Source organism: Syngnathoides biaculeatus, chromosome 14 (genome assembly GCF_019802595.1).
Source record: "Syngnathoides biaculeatus isolate LvHL_M chromosome 14, ASM1980259v1, whole genome shotgun sequence".
NCBI lineage: Eukaryota > Metazoa > Chordata > Actinopteri > Syngnathiformes > Syngnathidae > Syngnathoides > Syngnathoides biaculeatus.
The window spans coordinates 8,566,777-8,585,218 of NC_084653.1; the positions used below are offsets into that span (position 1 = coordinate 8,566,777).

At 41.1% G+C, this 18,442-nt stretch overlaps 1 protein-coding gene across 3 annotated transcripts in view; it reads right to left on the reverse strand.

The window, feature by feature from the left end:
- si:dkey-91i10.2 (uncharacterized protein LOC555224 homolog) overlaps positions 1-15,141 on the reverse strand; it is a 35,333-nt gene extending 20,192 nt beyond the window's left edge. The window contains exons 1-2 of one of the 3 annotated variants that reach the window (XM_061841006.1): positions 14,979-15,141; positions 14,717-14,874 (exon numbers count right to left, since the gene is read on the reverse strand). The gene's annotated coding sequence lies outside the window, so the exon portion shown is untranslated. Of the gene's footprint in view, positions 1-7,338; positions 7,477-14,716 lie in introns of all 3 variants that reach the window. The other 2 variants (XM_061841007.1, XM_061841009.1) reach the window with 2 other exon arrangements.
- Between the last annotated feature and the right edge of the window lie 3,301 nt (positions 15,142-18,442).

The following is an 18,442-nucleotide window of genomic DNA, read 5'->3' on the forward strand; positions in this document are numbered from 1 at the left end:
GAAGTCCAATCTCTCCCTTAGAGATAGGGTGAGAAACTCGGTCATCGGGTTAGGCTCAGTGTGGAGCCGGGACATCTGATTCGAATGCCTCCCAGACACCTCCCTGGTGAGGTGTTCTGGGCATGTCCCATTCGGAAAGAGACCCCGGGGACGACCCAAGACACACTGGAGAGACTATGTCTTTCGGCTGGCTTGGGAACGCCTCGGGATCTCTCCGGAAAAGCTGGAAGAATTGGCTGGGGAAAGGGAAGTCTGGATATCCCTGCTGAAGGTACTTCCCTCGCAACCTGACACGGAAAAGTGGTAGAAAATGTATGTATGTATGTATGGATGGATGGATGCATGGATGGTGTGACTGTGAGTGCGACTGTTTGTCTCTATGTGCCCTGTGATTGGCTGAAAACCAGTTTAGTGTGTACCTCTCTTCCTGCCTGAAAACAGCTGGGATTGGCTCCACCACTCATGCGATTCTTGTGAGCATAAGTGGCTCAGAAAATGGACAAATGGATAATCAATAAGGGTAAAGACGTCGTCTTCTTTCTCTTTTCCTTTTGGCTTGTCCCGTTAGGGGTCGCCACAAAGTGTCATCTTTTGCCATCTAAGCCTACCTCCTCCATCCTCCTCTAGAACACCAACTGCCCTCATCTCTTCCCTCACAGCATCCATCAACCTTCTAGTTGGTCTTCCTCTTGCTCTTTTGTCTGGCAGCTCCATCCCCAGCACCCTTTTATCAATATATTCACTCTCTCACCTCTGGACTTGTCCAAACCATCGAAGTCTGCTCTCTTGAACCTGGTCTGTCTCATTATCAAACTTTGGCTGTCCCTCTAACTAATTTCTAACCCTATCCATCCTGCTCGCTCAGAGCGAGAATCTCAACATCTTCATTTCTGCTACCTCCAGTTCTGCTTCCTGTTTTTTCTTCAGTGCCACCGTCTCTAATCCGTACATCATGGCCGGCCTCACCACTGTTTTGTAAACTTTGCCCTTCATCCTAGCAGAGACTCTTCTGTCACATAACACACCAGACACCTTCCGCCAGCTGTTCCAACCTGCTTGGACCCGTTTCTTCACTTCCTTACCGCACTCGCCATTGCTCTAGATTGTTCACCCTCAGTAGTTGAAGTTGTCCACCCTCGCAATCTCTTCTCCCTGGAGCCTCACTCTTCCCCTTCCTCCCCTCTCATTCACGCACATATATTCTGTTTTACTTCAGCTAATCTTCATTCCTCTCCTTTCCATTGCATGCTCCCTGCTTTCACTGCAGATCACAATATCATCTACTAACATCATAGTCCAAGGGGATTCCAGCCTAACCTCACCTGTCAGCCTTTCCATTACTACCGCAAACAGGAAGGGACTCAGCGCGGATCCCTGATGGAGTCCCACCTAACCCTAACCCTAACCCTAACCCAACACTAACCAGCTGTGCCACTGTGCCAAACTTATTGATTATATCATATGAAAAGGACCCATTTACAGATGTTAAAGCAGGACACCTCTGTGTCAGAAGTGTACATTGTCTCTGTGTGAAAGAAGACTACTATGGTCTTTCAATTTTCCCACAGGAGACCTGCAGACAATAAAAGGGTAAAAACAATATAAATTCCTCACATAACCCTGCAGCAGACACATGAATGTAAAGTAGAGCAGCCCCATTTACACCTCCCCTCCATAACCCCACGCCCCATCTCATGGGATCCTGGGATATAGAACAGCATGCATGTCAAGTGACAATCACTTTCAGACACCACTGCCATGCAGCTGCTGCCATGTCCCTGTAGTGTGGGATGATTGATGGTCTACTAAAAAAATACACACTTTACTCAACTGCAATGGGTTGGCAGCACATGTTGCAAACAATATTAAACAACCTCCCAAAAATGGAAGAGTTTATTAGTATGCATATTTGGGGATTGTGGGAGGAAACCAGAGTGACGAGAAAACCCACACAGGCACGGGCAGAACATGCAAATTAATGATTTGTAGATCAGAATTTTTTTGGTACTATGTCCTGACATAATTCTACCCATTTTGTTGTGTTTATGGATGACCATAAAACTCCAGTCATATTTCACATTACAGCCACTAATGCGTGCCTTCTAGGTTTGAAATTTTACTGTCAATATGTCCTGATATGATGCCAAAATGGTGGAAAAACAAGACACTTTCTCCATTTTATTTTGACTTAATAAAGAGAAGTGAGATGTCTATTTGAGGTTTATGCAAGATTTCATAGGTCCAGGGAGAAGAGATAGCGAGGGTGGACGACTTCAAATACTTGGGGTCAACAATACACAGCAATGGTGAGTGTGGCAAGGAAGTGAAAAACCGTGTCCAAGCGCGATGGAACAGTTGGGGGAAGGTGTCTGGTGTCTATGTAACAGAAGACTCTTCGCCAGGATGAAGGGCAAAGTTTATAAAACAGTGGTGAGGCCGGCCATGATGTACGGATTAGAGACGGTGGCACTGAAGAAACAACAGGAAGCAGAACTTGAGGTAGAAGAAATGAAGATGTTGAGGTGGTCACTCGGAGTGAGCAGGTTGGATAGGAATAGAAATGAGCTCATTCGAGGGACAGCCAAAGTTGGATGTTTTGGAGACAAGATTTGAGAGAGCAGACTTCGATGGTTTGGACATGTTCAGAGGCAAGAGAGTGAGTATATTGGTAGAAGGGTGCTGAGGCTGGAGCTGCCAGGCAAAAGAGCGAGACGAAGACCAAAGAAAAGGTTGATGGATGTTGTGAGGGAGGACATGAGGACAGTGGGTCTTTGAGAGGAGGATGCACAAGATGGGTTTAGATAGAGAAACATGACACGCTCTTAACGGGAGAAGGAAAAAAAAAAAGGAAAAGAAGAATAAGGCAGATTTCATATCATAAAGTCATATGTCCGATTAAACCCCCGTAAAGTGCTGTTTTGATCTCAATCAATGTCCGCGAAAGATGACGGTAATCCTAATTTCTACCTACTTAATATTGTCTAATATTGTGGTTGTACGACAGCACTGCATCTTTCGATTGTCATTATTTTCTGTTTTCACTCATACTTTCCTTCAAAAGTGAGCCTTTACTTTGTGGAGCACACATTCAACCAAACTGCCGGCTTATTGCACATTGTCATCACTGCAGTATCTCATTGTGGTGACATCAACAACTCCCCACATTAACAGTCTGCACACGTTCACACGCACACACATATCACACATGCGCAGGGTATGTATAAAGTGGTCTGTGATGGAAATTTTGTCATCAATAATAACCCACTTGATGACTGACGGATTGATTAAAGATACACATGATGACTCAATGCTGTGGATCAATATCCCTCAGCCTTGTGATGGCTGATTTTTTTTCAACTATTGTGTCCATGTAAAATAACGACATCTTAACCCTCACCTAAATCCTAAACCCTAACCTCAAAACCAAATCCTAATACGCCTAACCCTTACCCCAACCCCAAGCCTTAAAGCCAAATCCTCCTCATCCCAACCTTAATCCAAACCCCTAACCATAAAAATACCCAAATCCTAACCTGAAAACCAAATCCTAATCACAAACCATGACTTCAGAGTCAAACCCTAACCCAAACCTTTAATCATAACCCTAATCCTCACCTTAAAAAAATAACCATAATTCCTAACCCCCTTGCATTGGACCGAAGTGACATCCTTCCCTCCCGGTTCCCAGCATGCAGGGCAGCATCAATTATTGAAGCTGGGCCTTTTGTCAGCTCCTTCATTTGGGCAACTAGACTGAAGGACTCAGTAAAACAATGACCACTAGCACACGTGGAAAAGCCCTCTCTCATTCCGCCCCTCCACACAAACAAACACAATACTTTATCTTCCTCCCTGGTCTGCTATAGCAAACAAAACCTGCTAAACATTTTTTAGTACTCACATTGCGCATTTGCTGCTTGCCTCCTCGCCGGAGACCCCATGTGAATGAATCAATTGAGCCAAGTCAGAGAGCGATCCCTTGCCGGCTTTTGTTACGGCGAGCGGGAGAGGGCCCAACTGAGCATGCGCCGGCGTGAACGACTCTAGCTGTTGGCATGGAAACTGTCAAGCCTCTCGCTCAACTTGATATTTCCATCATTACAATTGTGTCATCGTATGCAGACAATATTGACAAAATAATTGCAGAACTAGAAAGTTGGGATCTTTAGATACAACTTCATTTGATTTTAAAGTGGGACTGACATCCCTATAAACATTCTAAAATAGATATTGTAATGAAAAATACATATAACCGTATTCACTTCAATGTCTACACGGAAAAAAAAAGTAAGCCGAGAGCGCGTCAACCATACACATAGTTGCGCAATTGAGTGTCCCTCGACATCCAAGTGGTCGCCATATTAGTTGCGTCCTCTGTCCTTGACGTCATCGTCACTTACGCCGTTTAAAACGCGAAATGCCTGCTACTATGGAAGCCGAACAACAGAGATATTCGCATTTTTCCGACGCCCCTTCTAAGACCGAAGCTCTTTTCGAAAAGGACAACACAACACAACCGAGTGAAGTTACCGGGGCAATATTACACTATTGTTTCGAGCCCTCTGGGCAATATTACACTATTGTTTCAAGCCATATTCAGATGATATCCGATCACGGCCAAACCGCATCCCGTCCGATCCATCGCGGTTCATCGTAGCCGGCCGGTGTGGCTTATGACAGAGCCGAGCGGTAATGCTTTAGGGGGGTGCTCGCAGTCGAGCCGGGGAGCTTTATGCGCGCACGCGACAGATTAAAGCATTCTCGGCTGGGTTCTTCAGAGCCGCCCCCGTCGCAAAGCCCAACACGCAGCTTTCGCAGAAGCTGTGACCGCCGAACGCGGCGCCTCAGCCGGTGTGGCTGAGTTTCGGCGCCCGTGGTAGCATATAAGGAGGAGGTGGAGCCGAGCTATGTTGCTTTTAGGGGTATGTTCTAAGTCGCCGCAGTACGCGATGAACACTATCGAAACATTATTGGCTGGGCGACGCGCACACCGACACATTTCATCCGTGGATCTTTTGTTACGTTATGAGAGAGACCGATTACGTGGTCCGCCCCAAACTTTTTTTTTTTTTTTGGAGCTGTATACATACACACCTTCCTGTTATTTGGAACGCACGAAGCTCTCGTCCTCTGCACCCGTGCAATCAATTTTTCACAACGAACAGGCTCTCTTTCAAACTTATGAAGGGTAATTCCATTCTCCTGAGTATTCAAGCAATGTCCAGCAATGCAATGAGCCGGCATTTTTGCTAACACGAAGGAACAACGAGCAACCTTCCCGGAGGTAAAACTAATGGAAACAAACGAGTCCACGAGGGGGCGCCGCTGTCCTTTACGTCACTTCCTGCTTCTTCTCGAAAACAAATCCCTGAGAGGAGTTTCATGGTGGGAGTTACAAAAAGCTGTATACGTCAAAATCATGTTTTGTGGTGAAAAAACACATGGGACCATGTTGGCTGTGGGTTATTCATTAGTGATATACCAAAAATTATCCATTTGATGACACTTGACCTTTAAGTAATCCATAAAATCCCCTCTCAAATAATACTTAAATGTGATTGGGAAAAATGCAGAATAAGGTTTTGAATACTTTTGTGTCATAATTTAAGGACGGACTGAAAAAATAATTGCAGATGTAAAAATGTCTCGTTAGGGGCTTTTATGTGAGATATTTGATATGGTTCAGGTCAGAGGTCACTAACTGGCAGACCGCAGTCTCCTTCCGGACCCAGAAGCGGCACGATCATTAAACAAAACGGAAAATAATGACATGGTCCTCGTATAGTCATCATTCAAACTTAACAACAACAACAAAAAAACATTTTACAAATCCTGCCAGGTTATACAAACTTCAGCAGTCATATGTATTTGTTAAGTTTCCTGTTGTCAATAATAAATGTATTGACTAATGTATTGATTACAAGGAGATTAACATACAACAGCTAGTCTACTTAAATATAAATCACAATAAATAGATGGGCTTCTGAACCTTTGCATCAAGACTGTATCTTGATCTAGACCTGTGGAGTTGTTTTTTTTCCCTTCATAGGGAAATGTGAGGCATTTAGTTGAAGATAGTGTTTATAGGAGACTTCAAACTACATCGCGTCATATCTAAAATTAAGGCCTTTGACGACTGCTTTCTCCATGTCTATTTTATTTAAAATATCCTAATATAAAGATACATATTTTTCCCCTCGAAGCGAAAACTGAGGCATTAAGGTGAGAGAGTAATTGGTGTATGCTAAGAACCATATCGACTCATATCACAAGATCGTCTTAAAATACAGGAAAAGGGGCTCTTGTTTTCACTTCTCGTTAGTTTTGCCTGAGGTCCATGCCGTTAATTTACCAGGTGACTTAAATGCCACACACCCCCTCAGGAAGATTCTTCTGGGGTTTCTATTTTCCACTGAACATGGCCGCCCACTCCACTCGACCACAGCCAGGATGAGCGAGGGACCTACACGATGAATAATTGAGCCTCTCATGAATTAGCCATGCAGACGCAAGAACTCATCTCATGTTGACCTGGCAGCTCGGTGTCGCGTGAAGTGAATGTCGGACACACAAAAACCTTCTCTTTTTGGCTCCCATTAAACGTGACTACATCTTGTATTGTTTTTTTATTATGGTGAGATGAGTGCGTGTATCCTATAAGATCCCTTTTCTCATGACTTACAGGCTACTTCATTAGGTACACCAGTGGTCAATATTTCTGTATAGAGATCATGCACCTACATCATAAAAATCACCTTGACTTTGGTTTACATCGCCATATTGTCGGTTAAACAGCATTGTTGAAAGTTAATTCCATTGAGACGAAATGAAAAAATATATATAAACAAAGATAAATGAAGGTTCATGGAAAAATTAGACACTTGGCATATAGGAACCATATTTAATTTGTGACAACTGGATCTACACATGTATCTGGTGAGTAAGTCGTCAAGATTTATACAATAATTTGAAAGCGTATAAAAATCTGGATGCATACAAATACTTCCTTGCTGGATCTGTTCTCAATCAGGAATAAATCATACTGTGTGATGGACCCGCTCAAATTTTTTCAATACAAATACGAATATTTAAATAAATGAACCTTGGTTTTACACAAACTCGCATTCATTAACTATGATTGGAAAAAAAAAAAATCTTGGACAGGGAGACGTCTCCTCTGTACACGGAAGCATATTGCTGCCACACGTTAACCTCTGTAAACCTCTCTGTGACAGATGGTGTATTTTTTTTTTTTTAAATATGCATTGTTCTCTAAAGAGTCAATTTGGCATTATAAATACTTCTTGATAATTTGAGATTGAGAAGAAAAATTACTACCTGAAATGAAATGATCGCTTCACAGGCATGTGTATTTCGTTGGGCACCATCCATCCCGTTTAATTGCCAAGATCCATCGATCTTTTCTCATCTTTTCAGCCGGTATTCCATAGAATGATCTCCTTGAAGAACTGTCGTCTATTGTGACAACAAACAGCACAACAGGTCTCGGGCAATTTGTAAAATCTGCTCCGGTTCAACAACTCCCGCACTGCCGGGCAGCTTTGTTTGACCGGCAATATGACGTTGCAAACAACGGTGTCACGTGCGTGATCTCTCTACCCTGAACTGGTCACCAGCCAATCGCAGCCCACATCAAAACAAACTATTCACCCACACAATCATGCCTACAGGCAATTTAGTCTTCAACCTACTCTGCATGTTTTTGGAATGTGGGAGGAAACTAGAGTGCCCAGAGAAAACTCACACAGGCACGGAGAGAACATACAAAAGCCACACAAGTGAGGCTTAGATATGTTCAAATCCATATTTTAATTATTTTAAAAAATAGATTTATTTTAAAGAAAAATGGCTTCCATTTTTATAAAATTAATGAAAAACTTCTAAATAGGTGTGAATGTGAGTAAGAATGGTTGGTTATTTGTATGTGGCCTGCGATTTGCTTCGTGACCAGTTCCGGGTGTACCTTGTCTCTTGCCCAGACAGCCGGGATAAGCTCAGCACACTCGCAACCCTGTGAGGGTAAGCAGTAAAATGGATGGAAATTGACTTACTTTTTATTATAGCAATGTTGTAGTTGTCCTTTCAGCTTGTTCCTTTCGGGGTCGCCACAGCGTGTCATCTTAGATGAACACATATATATGTTTGGCACAATTTTTACGCCGGATGCCAGTCCTGACGCAACCCTTCTCAGGGAGTGGAGGCCCCAGTGGGATACGAACCCACAACCCCTGGTTTACCAAACCAGTGCTTTAACCACTGAGCTATGGGGCCTCTCTTTTTTATTTATTTATTGTATTATTATTATAGAAATAGAAGTTATTATTGTATTCATTAATTTCATTAAAAGTATGTTACTTTCTTGACTTAAAATGATGTATTTTTAAAATCAAAACTATTTAAGTGTTTTAAAGAAATATTTACTGTAATACAATAAATATTCTTTATTGTACTCACTTGTTTCAGATATTTTTTAAATAAAAATAGGGACCATCTGTTATGTGTGTGCGTATTTTCTTTGTTCTTTTTATTTTCCTTTTGTACTTTTAAGTTGTTTAGATGCGGTTCTTTGTGACACTGTTTCCTTTCATACTTTTAAGTCCTTATGATGTGACGCAGTTTGCTCTAATGCTCTGGGGTCCGTGTGACGCGAACTCTTTGTGTCCTTTGTGACGTAGAAGTCTGACATGTTTCAACGATTACCTATATAAGGACGAGAAAGAAGGATTTAAGTGTTTTAAAGAAATATTTACTGTAATACAATAAATATTCTTTAATGTACTCACTTGTTTCAGATATTTTTTAAATAAAAATAGGGACCATCTGTTATGTGTGTGCGTATTTTCTTTGTTCTTTTTATTTTCCTTTTGTACTTTTAAGTTGTTTAGATGCGGTTCTTTGTGACACTGTTTCCTTTCATACTTTTAAGTCCTTATGATGTGACGCAGTTTGCTCTAATGCTCTGGGGTCCGTGTGACGCGAACTCTTTGTGTCCTTTGTGACGCAGAAGTCTGACATGTTTCAACGATTACCTATATAAGGACGAGAAAGACGGACAATGAGGCTTCTTCTTACGACCTCACCACTACTCTGGGAAACTACGCTGCTTGGAACGCTAACTACACGGATGCCTGCCACCTTCCATTTTTGGACCGGCTGGAACTTTCGCTAACTTGGAATACCCGCTGGGACGAACATTTGCTTGTTTGGGAACACTCATTCAAGATTGGTGGCTATTCGCCATTGTGGCTCAACTACTCTGTTCTTGAATGCCTATTTTGTGTTGGCAATTGTATCGTGTTTGTGTTATGTTGACGTGTGTGAGATTAAATTGTCAGAAACACAATACTACTGCATGCAAATTGTGCAACATGTGAAGAATTAATATTTCACGCATGAGATCAAGGGTGTCTACGCCTGAACAGGTGGTACACTGCAGCAGTTGACCAGCCAACAAACAGCGTCTCCGGGTGCGTGTGTGTGTGTAAATGGGTCACACATATCCGAGTATGCAGGCCTGTTTCCCTCATCCATTATTTAATTTTCCTTCTGTAACAGATAGGGAACTCCATAGTTGCAGCATCCTGTTATGTAAAGCAAACACATTGACACATACAGTGTTCTAAGTCCGTAAATGCAATCTGGTTTTGAGGCGGAGGAAACCGTGAACCAGCCAGCTCCTTGGTCTCTTTATCACCAAACAAACACACCCCATCTTGCAGAGAGCCTTCCAAATAATGTTTTTATGACACAACAATGTTATTATTGGCCACCAAAGTATCATCATTCACTCCAAAAATTCAATAGCTGCTCACAAAAGATGCAATTTGGTCCCAAAGATGCTATATTTTGCCCCTAAAACAATATATCCTGCCACAAAATGATATAATTGTACAGGAAGATGGGCGTTTCCCCACAGAAATGCAATACAGCCCCATTAAAAAAAATAAAATAAATTTGATGAATGTCACGTATCTTAGGCTATGACAATTTTGTGTGTTGTCCTGAAAATACTATTTGTTCCAGCCACTAAAGTGGTGTTGCCATCAAAAATAACTCTTGGTCAGACATGCACCCTAAAACTCCTTTCAATATTCGTATGGGCAGTAAGGAATAACTCACGAATCACAAAATTGTTACTTTTTGATACAGAAAAGTTTTTAAATTACTTCCTTTAATGAGAATACCTCGCCATAACTTGGCCATAGTTAGAATCCCGGGTCTGCTCCATAACGTCTCATGGACCGGACCAAGCTGCGCCCTTTTCAGCAAGCCTGCTGTTACTAGCCTAAACAACTAATACTAGGCTGAATGCTAATCCTCCTTCAGAACTCCAAAAAAAGTCAAACTAAGTCCAAATGACTGCACCCATGACCAACATTGTAGCACTCGTCAGAGTAAAGTACGAAGTGTTTCATTCTTGACTCATTTTTAGATGAATGCAAAAATTCTGATTCAGGATTTGTCTTTTGTGCGAATTTGCACGTGAATCCAAAATACCAGTTTCCATAGTAGCTCTAGGAAAGACAAACAGAATGTAAGAAATTTTTTAAAAAATTGCCACATTTTTTGCATAAATTCAATGGACATTCTACTGCTCCTTCTGGTATGTGGAGGTTGGACACTTGTGCAGAGTAAGACAAATTTATGGATTTGAATGGAGACAGGCTCAGCTCCTCAGAGCGCTGCAGAAGATGAATAAATATATGCCTATGAGTACAATATTGTTATTTGGCCTGTCTACTGTACATGTTGCTCCACCAATAACGGGTTACAACACTGTGGCACTCATGCTATTCATAACCCCCTCTATGGCGTTTTGCATTCTTGGTTATGTTGTGTAATTGTTTCAAGCACATGTAATTCTCCTTTTCTGTATCGTTTACAGTAATCTTCATCTGGGAGTAGCAAGCCTCTTTTTAAAGAATCGTTCACTCTCTGTCAAACTGCTGCTTACTGATAAATGAGTTGAAGTGTGTTCATTGCCACCAAATGACACTTTGAATCTCAAATTTCTGCTCTCAAGGCAGAGCACAAAAATCATCCAAATAACTGCTGGTATCTCAAAAACCTGTAAGTCGGGTCATTCTTAGGTGCCACGGTTTATCATCACAATAGTTACAAATTTCTTCAGAAAAGTGGTTCTTTTCCACAGAAATGCAATATTTTGCAATTTGAACACTATAATTAAGATCAAAACAGCCTTATTTCATGAAATAATTTGGAGAGGTATTTTTCTTTGAAATACATTAAAACCAACAGCGGGAATGACAAGGCTGTCCCATTATCTCCTCGCTTTTGGTCCCCTTCGCATTCCCATTCCGCTGCAATCAGTGACCTCGACGCGCAGTCATGGAGACGGTGTTCCTCTCGTGGAGGCTGATTTACATTTAATGCAGAGCTGTGACTCAACTGCCAAATTAATGCCTGTAAGTGAACTTGTCATGCAGTCCCAACATTGTTGCTTTTTTAAGAGTCCTTTCGCTTCCTACTACATCCAGAAAATGGCACCCCCCCCAACACAGTTTGCATTTTACATTAATAGAGAGCAATTATTGAAATTTGAAATAAGTATGTACCGAGAAAAGGCAAAGCCTGGCTCACCGTAATATTTGTACAATTCATTTAGCTTTTTTTTCTCCCAAATTTGATTCACTTATTCATTTCTTTCATTTATGACATCAAAGCATCCTCCATCCGTCCATTTTCTGAGCTGCTTATTCTCACAAGTCACGGGACTGCTATATCCCAGCTGTCAGTGGGCAGGAGGCAGGGTACACCCTGAACTGGTTGCCAGCCAATCGCAGGGCACATGAAGACAGACAAGTCGCACTCACAATCACACCTAGGGGCAATTTAGAGCTGTGATTTCCAACCTTTATAAAGCCAAGGCACATTTTACAATAAAAAAAAATCCCACGGCACACCAACAAAAGTAAATGTCACCAAAAATGGATCGATTAATTCCTGTATGTACTTCGTGCCATCTAATAGAAGAGGATTTTTTTCTTCTGTCTGTCATTGTGCCTCACTGCCATTAATTGATGAATAAAGATACATTACTTATTGGATTTTTTTTTTTTTAGCAATTACATAAAATTGAATAACTTCCCACGACACACCTGAAGAGCGCTCACGGCACACTAATGTACCCTGGCACACTGTTTGGGAATCACTTGATTTAGAGTGTCCAATTAATGCATGTTTTTAGGATGTGGGAGAAAACCGGAGTGGCCGTAGAAAAGTCACACAAGCACAGGGAGAACATGCAAACTCCACACAGGTGGGGGACGAAATTGAACCCGGATCCTTAGAACTGTGAGGCCAAAGCTTTACGGCTGCACCACTGTGCTGCCATGCCGAGAGATATCTATGAATATTTTACTTCAGTTATGAGGATAAAGTTTGATTCAAGCATGTGCCTAAAAGTGAAGTTGGTTATATAATATACTCGGCTGATTTATTAAATGTATTCGAATATCCTTTTCTTTTCAGTATATGTTGACTGCACATTGACGGCGCGATGTCAATAAAGGGAGCAAACACCAGCGCTAATGCATGCTACTTAGCATAATGCGTGTGATGTGGGAAAAAAACGCCACGTGTGGCTCCATAGTGGAGGCGGGGGTGTGGGTTGCGGTCCCGAGGGGTCCGTTGTATTGTCCGGTGACTGACAACAAACATGCCACCTCGCCTCCTTAAATGTCGTCTTATCGATCCTGACTGGGTAGCCGCAATCACGTCAAAGGAAATTGTTGTCACATGTGCAATCGGAGCCTGATTGTGATTTCCATGGATGCAAAAACACTCCACTTTGCCCCTCAAAACACAAATGTCATACTTGGCCATTTAAACACTACATTTGCTCACAAAAGGCCTACATTAGCATAAGAAAACATAAAATGATATACAGTGGTGCCTTAACATACGAGTTATAGTTGCTCTGTAGCCATGTTCGTGACCCAAAACATTAATGTAAAATGTGGGTAGGACTAAATGGAACAATCCTTAAATGGTTCAGGTCCTACCTGCAGGAAAGGAGTTATTTTGTAACCATTGGAAGTGCTCAATCTCAACGAATGGCAATGACCTATGGGGTCCCTCAAGGGTCAGTTCTTGGACCCTTCCTTTTAAGCCCATATAGCCCAGCCCTGGGTTAAATTATTAAGAACTATGATGAAGAACTATGTTGACTTTCATAAATATGTAGATGATTCGCTTTTATATCTAGCAGATGATAACAGTAAATTTGAGTTGCCACTCTGAAACAGATAACTGGATGGGCCAAAGCTTGCTTCAATTAAACCACAAAAAAGGAGAATTTTGCCAATAAAGAATACGATTGCTGTTAGAAAATACCTGGGGTCACTCCCCCACCCTTGTATATGCTACCCTTGTGTCAAATTCTTCAGAACTTTAATTGTGACACCTCATAGCCATACAGATGACTTTCATATATAAGCAGTGTTGACAACACTGTGTGCCCAGTGACTTAACGCTTGTCAATCAAAATGACTACGCTTTTAACCATTTAATATTAGGTTAATCAATTGTTCTGCTGGTGTGGTGTTTTACATAACAAAAAAATATTATTTACTGTAACTTCAGTGTAACATCCATATAAACTATATATTTGGACATTGAAAGACAATATTAGCTCACAAAAAGGCAACATTAGACTAAAAGAATCAACTTTGAACACATTTAAATACTGTACGTTGTGGAAAATCTTCTAATGCTATTCCTTGCCACAAGAATACAACATTTGACAACAAAAAGTTGGAATTCTGCACAAGGAAGTTTTTCATTGAGGTTTTTTGGCCACATGAACACAATACTTTGTCCACAAAAACATAAATGTGAAATTATTTTTCCATACAAAAGTTATAATGTAAATATTTTGCCATTAAAGCATAAAACTTTTTCACAAAAAGGCTAGAATGAGCTATTTAAACATTATTTTTCATAAAATTGTACATTATGCTAAAAAAAATACATTGGACCTCAAAATGGTGCATGTTGCCAAAAAAAACTATGTTCAAAACGGGCTTGTTTCCCATGAAAACGCCTTTTGAACACATTTTTCCCATTATTTCCCACAAAAAATACAATATCTCCACAAAATACAATCATTGACCACAAAATTTTGCAATACGCTACATACTTTGACCCCCACAGAAATAGACTATTTTGCTGTTAAAACACTATATTTGCTAACAAAAACTCCACACAAATGTTGGGGATCACCACAAAAAAAAAGTTGATTAAAAGTTCATAGGGGACCATAATTGTCTTTGTCTTAAAATCCTATATGCTGTCTTCCAAAGAGTTTATGACGTAAGGACACGTTGCCATGCACGTACATAGTGTACAGTATTTTGACATTTAAAAACTGTTTTTGCTATTCTTTCCCACAAACACGATAATCGTCCACCTAAGTTCGGTAATTGGCCACACCAAATGGGAGTTTTCCATAGAGCTATTTACCTACAAACACATAAAGTGTGTCCAGTAGAGCTGTAGTTACTTCACAGAAATGTAATATATAATGCCACCGAATAAATGCATTTCACCCACAAAAGGCCAATACGGCTCTATATGTTCAGAAAAAAAGTCCGTATTAGGACACACATAAACGTGACATTTTGTCCTACATTTCATCATGAAAATGCCAGATACGATATGAACGTGTACTCACGGTGGACTAGTCGGGCTCCGTCATCTCTGTCGCGTGAGGAGGATGGCAGCTGCAACAGCAGCAACAGCCAGGCAGGCAGCCCGCACGGCAGGTTCCCTTCTTTCGTCCAGCGCGTGGAGCAGGCTCACCGCCAAGCAGGTTTAACAGGACGGCCACTCCTGACAACAAGTCCAGATTTTTTTAAAAAAATAACCTTGATAAATAAAAGCAAGTGCGAAGCGATCTTTTTTTAAGACACGGAGGAGCCTGTCTTTCACACGACCTCTTTCTTTGCGGCTTTCTCCTTGGGAACTGTGCTGCGTTCGGGTACACTTCGGAAAAATAATAAACATTCCATCCGAGCGTGCGTTCGACCTCTCAGATTATCTAAAAGTCGACGGGGGGGGGGGGGCGTTCTCGTTTTCAAGTCACAATTCAAAAACATCAGACAGTATTCTTATTCGTGTCTCGTGACCAGCGACTGAAGAAATTATTTTAAGTGGATTTACCCGCACGTACTTGTTTTAGTAAACATCAAAGTCAGCGTTGAGTACCATTTCAACGTTAGTAATCAAAGACGCAAAGCTTTCAAAACGCGCGAATTTGCAACACTGGTGGCATTTTCGAAGCCTCACATACATATTTTTGTAAACATCAAAAACAATTCAGAGTCTCCGATGAACCTCCATCGACATATTTCAACTCTAAAGTTGCTAATGTATGAATGTTGCAAGAAACAATTCAACAAACCTATTGCACATGTTCGTAAAATCAAAGATGAAAAGGAAAAATGTACGTTTTCTCGCAGGATACAGCCATGTCTTGAAATTTCGAGTTAATATAATTGTGAACATTTACAAGGACGTGTTTTTATGAACACTGAATACAATGTAGACCCTTAAGCAAGCCTAACCTGTCCTTTACAATGGACCTGTTGAAGGCGCTAAATATTAAAATGTGTGAATCAACAACGAAACTTTTTGTACTCTTAGACTCGCAAATACTTTTCATGTTAACAAAAATGGTGGACTCAAAACTGTCTCTGATGTATACAAAGCATATTTTGGCCTCGGTGAAGGTTTTAAATCGTCTTCACTTTTTTACAAGATTTAATCTTTGATGTTTACAAAAAATAATGGTGTGAGGCTCCTGGATCACATCCAAAAACACATACAAAAATGGTTACAATAGCTTGCTGCAGACTCAAAATTGCCTTCAATGATTAGGAAAATGTGTACAGATCTGGTAAAGTTCTCATCATGTTTCAGCTCCATTAAAGTTTCAAAATGTGTACACTTGTCAATTGAGTTTGAAGTTTCTGAAAACATCTACATTAGGTTTATTGCCAACTCTCAGCTTGTCTTTGATGTTTACAGTTATAGTATGCTTTAATTGACAGTTTGGTATTTGAAACACGTAGATTGTGTTTGTTAAAGACTCTAAGTGGTCTTTGATGTTTCTGAAAATGCGTTTGCTCGGTCCAGTTAAATTTTTAATATGTGTCCTATATTTACGTAAACATGTACAGTGAAGAAAATAAGTATTTGAACACCCTGCTATATTGCAAGTTCTCCCACTTAGAAATCATGGAGGGGTCTGAAATTTTCATCATAGGTGTATGCCCACTGTGAGAGAGATAATCTAAAAAGAAAAATCCAGAAATAACAATGTATGGTTTTTTAACAATTTATTTGTGTGATACAGCTCCAAGTAAGTATTTGAACACCTGAGAAAAAACAATGTTAATATTTGATACAGTAGCCTTTGTTTGCAAATGCAGAGGTCAAACGTTTCCTGTAGTTGTTCACCAGGTTCGCACACACTGCAGGAGGGATTTTGGCCCACTCCTCCACAGAGAATTCTCTAGATCAAACAGGTTTCCGGGCTGTCGCTGAGAAACATGGAGTTTCAGCTCCCTCCAAAGATTTTCTGTTGGGTTTAGGTCTGGAGACTGGCTAGGCCATGCCAGAACCTTGATATGCTTCTTACGGAGGCATTCCTTGGTTTTCTTGGCTGTGTGCTTCGGGTCATTGTCATGTTGAAAGACCCAGCCACGACCCATCTTCAATGCTCTGACTGAGGGAAGAGGTTGTTCCCCAAAATCTCACAATACATGGCCGCGGTCATCCTCTCCTTAATCCAGTGCAGTAGTCCTGTCCGATGTGCAGAGAAACACGCCAAAGCATGATGCTATCACCCCCATGCTTCACAGTAGGGATGGTGTTCTTGGGATGGAACTCATCATTCGTCTTCCTCCAAACACGGCTAGTGGAATTATGACCAAAAAATTCTATTTTGGTCTCATCTGACCACAAAACTTTCTCCCATGACTCCTCTGTATCATCCAAATGGTCATTGGCAAATTTAAGACCGGCCTTGACATGTGCTGGTTTAAGCAGGGGAACCTTCCGTGCCATGCATGATTTCAAACCATGACGTCTTAGTGTATTACCAACAGTCACCTTGGAAATGGTGGTCCCAGCTCTTTTCAGGTCATTGACCAAGTCATGTCGTTTTGTCCTGGGCCAATTCCTCACCCTTCTAAGGATCATTGAGAGCCCACGAGGTGATATCTTGCATGGGGCTCCACTCTGATTGAGATTGACCATCATGTTTTGCTTCTTCCATTTCTAATGATTGCTCCAACAGTGGACCTTTTCTCACCAAGCTGCTTGGCAATTTCTCCGTAGCCCTTTCCAGTCGTGTGGAGTTGTACAAATTTGTCTCTGGTGTCTTTGGACTGCTCTTTGGTTTTGACCATGTTCCACGTTTGAGTGTTACTGATTGTATGGCACAGGTGTCTTAATGCAGCTAACAACCTCACACAGGTGCATCTGATTCAGGATAATACATGGAGTGGAGGTGGACTTTTGAAGGCAGACTAACAGGTATTTGAGGGTCAGAATTCTAGCTGATAGACAGGTGTTCAAATACTTATATGCAGGTGTATCACACAAATAAATTGTTTAAAAAATCATACATTGTGATTTCTGCACTTTTCTTTTTAGATTATCTCCCTCACATTGGACATGCACCAATGATGAAAATTTCAGATCCCTCCATGATTTCCAAGTGGGAGAACTTGCAATGTACCATGGTGTTCAAATACTTATTTTCCTCACTGTAATTTGGGTTCAAAATCTTATAATAAAAATTTGTAGACTGTGAATTGTCTTTGATGCTTACAAAAATGTACAGGTTACTGTCTGTAATGTTTCTAATCTTTCTCCGTTGTTTGTAAAATCACGTTAGATTAGATTTTTTTATTTATTTATTTTATTTTACATTTAGGATAATGCGCACATCGAATCAATGAGTAGTAAAAGAGGACTTCAGCTTCTCTCCTGACTCCCGTGAACGCCAGGAAGGAGGTTATTGTCAAAGATGTGTACGGTTGCCTGGAAACCCAAACAAGCAAGAACATACATGCAACCCTCACAGTGGATGATGATGATGATGAGGAGGAGGAGGAGGAAGAGGAGGAGGAGAAGAAGGAGGAGAAGGAGGATGACGATGATGATGAAAATGTCACCAAGGCGCAGTCGGCCCATGCCTCCATAGTCTTTGATTTTGGGGCCCTCACTTGGTCTTGGGGCTGGGGTCCTATATTTCTACCCATCATATTGATTGATTGACTGACTATAATTTATGTTGGATGAGCGTGAAGCAGGTGCTTAATTCACATCAGAGGATGACCCAACAACAACCATCGCCATGGAAACACAAACCCTGCTGGCTTTCCCTTCA